Source organism: Arachis duranensis, chromosome 6 (genome assembly GCF_000817695.3).
Source record: "Arachis duranensis cultivar V14167 chromosome 6, aradu.V14167.gnm2.J7QH, whole genome shotgun sequence".
NCBI lineage: Eukaryota > Viridiplantae > Streptophyta > Magnoliopsida > Fabales > Fabaceae > Arachis > Arachis duranensis.
Window position 1 is genome coordinate 14,750,097 of NC_029777.3, and position 5,272 is coordinate 14,755,368.

A 5,272-nucleotide genomic window follows, 5' to 3' on the forward strand; every position below is an offset into this window, starting at 1 on the left:
ATATATTAAAAAAAAAGAATAATATTAAAAATAGAGAGAAAGAATTAGTTTTCTTTTATTTTTTCTCTATTATTAGAAAAAAAAATTAGTAAGTCTCACCAAAATTTTTTTATCTATTTTTTTTCTCTTATTTTTTTTTCTTCTATTTTCACCTCAAACAAATACACCACAGGTATTACTGTGACTTATTATGCTTATTATGCAGTGTTAATTAGCTTTCTTCTCACGAAGGATCAAATTTCGTTTAAAGAAGTCCATCGTAGTTCGTTGCAGTTAAGGAGTTTCTAATTTTATGACTACGAACAAAATTCACGTGAGTCTACGTAAATTCCAAAGCAGAGAGCTACAATATAGGAGTTGAATTTGCATTTAGGCGATCAAATTTAAGGGCATTGTTTGCCTACTTAAACTATATATTATTCTAAATATATTCGTATACCTTTCCAAGAAGATCATGAACTTATAATTGAGTGTTAGGAGTTCATAGGTGTCGTATGATGGTGTGGTTAGAGTAAGCGGCGACCGAGAGCATTTGAATCGCATGCAGCAATTGCGACACCTGGTGATTGCTTGGCAAATTCTCATTGATTAATTCATATTCTAATTCATGACTCATCACTTCTATATATAATAAATAAATGAAAATTAAAATATGTATAAAAATTTTTGTCTATTAAATTTATATATTAAATAATATTAAAATAAATTTTGATTTTTTTTTGTCTAAATTCAAAAACATCTTAATTTTTTCTAAATTTCAGTAGCGGTTTACATATTTTACATACACATGTGCATGAAATAATAAACTATGAATAATAAGAAGTTATGTTGTTTTTTATTTTATTTTCTTTCTAGCTATTTATTATCCTTGTTCGAGTGATATCATTTATTATTATATTAACAAAATTTTGTTTGTGGGCACTGTTGGGTTTTGCAACAAAAAGGATGGAATAGATCATGTATATATGCATGTTAGTGTGATGGTGAAGCACAATGTTATTCCATCCTCAAAGGTTACGTGTAGTGAATTTCATTATGGATATTGACATGACAAATAGAATTGAAATGGGCAATTTAGTAAATATTTTGGCCTCTAAATTTAGAATATATATTTTACAAAATAGATACTGAAATATATTTTTTTATAAATTATGTAAATTATGATAGGGGTCTCATGATTTACGAATGGATGCAATTCGTTATAGGAATGTCGTGGTTTACGTTTGAAATAAAGTTTTACATAATTTGCGGTAGAGGTGTCGCGGTTTATGTGTGATTTATAAACGTGCATAAACTGTTACAGGGATCTAGTGGTTTATGCTTTATCAAATTCGTCTATATATACCACTCAAGATAAGGAGTGTGACATTTGTAGAAAGTCATTTTCACACTTTCACAAATGAATAGTGAGGAGAGCTTGTTGGTTCTAGTCCACTGCTTTGGTAAAATAAAAAAAGTAATAGGCATGGTGTTAAGTTCACTGATAAAGAACCGCTGAGCGTTTTTATCCATTCGACAAATACTTTGTCGAATCTAAAGAGGAACATATTGCAGAAGGCAGGGTTGTGTGGGGCCAAGTTGGTGAAGAAGGTGTTCTACAAAATTCCGATGGCGAATGTGTCAAGTGGTGTGTAGTATGAAACATTTGTGATAGGGTTGGATGAAGATACGGAGGTCTTGTTTCATTGTCGGCGGAGTTTTCTAGAGGTGAGAATACACGAGTTGTTTGCCAAGTTGGAAGACAGTCTCGACAGTTCCGGGGCTTCAGTGCCAAATCCTCAATCGACGACGGTGGGGGTGCTTCTACTTCGATGCCTGTTGTTGCAACTGGTTGTCTCTTAGCTGCTCCTCCACTTGTTCCAGCACCGGCAGCTAGGTCACCTGGTTTGATTACTGGTCTTGTTGGTGGTGGTGAGCCGGAACACGTTGAGGACGTGATGTGGGAAGATGATTCAAACGATGAGCCCGATCACATATCGGGGGATAATGAGGAGGAGACTCCGATGGCCCCACCTACACCTCAGGGGCCATCCAGTTCTGGGTCCCAGCAACAACCGCCACATTCCTCGATGCTGAACTTGGAAGCAGTGAGTCAATAACCTGCTGAGGCACACACCTTCGGAGACCAAGGATTACACGAGGACAATACTTCTGGGAAATTTCAGATTGGCCAATCTTTCCAAACTAAGGAGGAAGCTATGATAAGTGTTAAGGATTATAGCATTCGTCGTGGAGTTCAGTATCGAGTTATGGAGTCAGATCATCTGAAGTATGTTGGGAGGTGCAAGGAGTTTGAAAACGGCTGCATGTGGATGATCTGCTTGGCACTTCAGTAGCGCAAGGGTAACTAGGAGGTTAGAAGGTACAACGGAGCTCACACTTGCCTGGTGGTGCACGAAATTGTGATCATCAACAATGGCGCCAAAAATTTGGTAGCACTCTCAAACGTGAATCATACTTTGTCACAACTCCGCACAACTAACCAGCAAGTACACTGGGTCGTCCAAGTAATAAACCTTACATGAGTAAGGGTCGGTCCCACGGAGATTGTTGTATGAAGCAAGCTATGGTCATCTTGTAAATCTCAGTTAGGCAGATTCAAATGGTTATAAAGGTTTCGAAATTAATAATAAATAAAGCATAAAATAAAATAGAGATACTAATGTAATTCAGTGGTGGAAATTTCAGATAAGTGCATAGAGATGCTAGTTCCTGTTGAATCTCTGTTTTTCTACTGCTTTTATCCAATTCTTCATACTCCTTTCCATGGCAAGCTGTATGTAGGGCATCACCGTTGTCAATAGCTACTTCCCATCCTCTCAATGAAAAAGGTCTAAATGCTCTTGTCACAGCACGGCTAATCATCTGTCGGTTCTCGATCATGTCAGAATAGAATTCATTGATTCTTTTGCGTCTGTCACTACGCCCAACAATCGTGAGTTTGAAGCTCGTCACAGTTATTCAATCCCTGAATCCTACTCAAAATACCACAGACAAGGTTTAGACTTTCCGGATTCTCAAGAATGGCCGCCAAAGGGTTCTAGCTTATACCACGAAGATTCTGATTAAGGAATCCAAGAGATACTCGCTCGTTCTAAGGTAGAACGGAAGTGGTTGTCAGTCACGCGTTCATAGGTGAGAATGATGATGATTGTCACGAATCATCACATCCATCAGGTTGAAGTGCAACGAATATCTTAGAACAAGAATAAGCTGAATTGAATAGAAAATAGTAGTAATTGCATTAAAATTTGAGGTACAGCAGAGCTCCACACCCTTAATCTATGGTGTGTAGAAACTCCACCGTTGAAAATACATAAGTGATCAAGGTTCAAACATGGCCGAATGGCCAGCCCCCAAAGTCTAAGAACTACACGTTCGAAGATAGATACCAAGATGAAATTACAATAGTAAAAAGTCCTATTTATACTACACTAACTACTAGGGTTTACAGAAATAAGTCTAAGTGCAGAAATATACTTCCGCGGCCCACTTTGGTGTGTGCTTAGGTTGAGCTTGAACTTTACACATGTAGAGGCTTCTTCTGGAGTTAAACGCCAAGTTGTAACGTGTTTTTGGCATTTAACTCCGGTTCGTGACGTGTTTCTGGCGTTTTACTCCAGAATGCAGCATGGGACTGACGTTGAACGCCAGTTTGCGTCGTCTAATCTCAAATAAAGTATGGACTATTATATATTGCTGGAAAGCTTTGGATGTCTACTTTCCAACGCTGTTGAGAGAACGTGCCATTTGGATTTCTATAGCTCTATAAAATCCATTTCGAGTGCAGGGAGGTCAGAATCCAACAGCATTAGTAGTCCTTTTTCAGCCTGAATCAGATTTTTGCTCAGGTCCCTCAATTTCAGCCAGAAAATACTTGAAATTACAAAAAAACACACAAACTCATAGTAAAGTCCAGAAATGTGAATTTTGCATAAAAACTAATGAAAACATCCCTAAAAGTAGCTAGATCCTACTAAAAACTACCTAAAAACAATGCCAAAAAGCGTATAAATTATCCGCTCATCACAACACCAAACTTAAATTGTTGCTTGTTCCCAAGCAACTGAAAATCAAATAGGATAAAAAGAAGAGAATATACTATAAATCTCAAAATATCAATGAAGATTAGTTCTAATTAGATGAGCGGGACTTGTAGCTTTTTGCCTCTGAACAATTTTAGCATCTCACTTTATCCTTTGAAGTTTAGAATGATTGGCTTCTATAGGAGCTCAGAGTTCATATAGTGTTATTGATTCTCCTAGTTAAGTATGTTGATTCTTGAACACAGCTACTTTTATGAGTCTTGGCCGTGGCCCTAAGCACTTTGTTTTTCAGTATTACCACTGGATACATAAATGCCACAGACATATGTCTGAGTGAACCTTTTCAGATTGTGACTCAGCTTTGTTAAAGTCCCTAGTTAGAGGTGTCCAGAGCTCTTAAGCACACTCTTTTTGCTTTGAATCACGACTTTAACCAATCAGTCTCAAGCTTTTCACTTAGACCTGCATGCCACAAGCACATGGTTAAGGACAGCTTGATTTAGCCGCTTAGGCCTGGATTTTATTTTCTTGGGCCCTCCTATCCATTGATGCTCAAAGCCTTGAATCTTTTTTACCCTTGTCTTTTGGTTTTAAGGGCTATTGTCTTTTTCTGCTTGCTTTTTCTTTTTCTTTTATTATTTTTTCGCCACTTTCTTTTTTTTCTGCAAGCTTTTTCTTTTTCACTGCTTTTTCTTGCTTCAAGAATCAATTTTATGATTTTTCAGATTATCAATAAGGTTTTCCTTGTTCATCATTCTTTCAAGAGCCAACAATTTTAACATTAATGAACAACAAGATCAAAAATATGCACTGTTCAAGCATTCATTAAGAAAACAAAAAGTATTGTCACCACATCAATATAATTAGACTAAATTCAAGGATAAATTCAAAACTCACGTACTTCTTGTTCTTTTGTATTAAAAACATTTTTCATTTAAGAAAGGTGAAGGATTCATGGATTTATTCATAGCCTTAAGACATAGACTAAACACTAATGATCATGTAGTAAAGACATAAACATAGATAAACATGAAGCTTAAAACCGAAAAACAGAGAAATAGGAACAAGGAAGTTAAGGAATGTGTCCACCTTAGTGATGCTGGCATCTTCTTCTTGAAGGACCAATGATGTACTTGAGCTCCTCTATGTCTCTTCCTTGCCTTTGTTGCTCCTCCCTCATAGCTCTTTGATCTTCTCTAATCTCATGGAGAATGATGGAGTGCTCT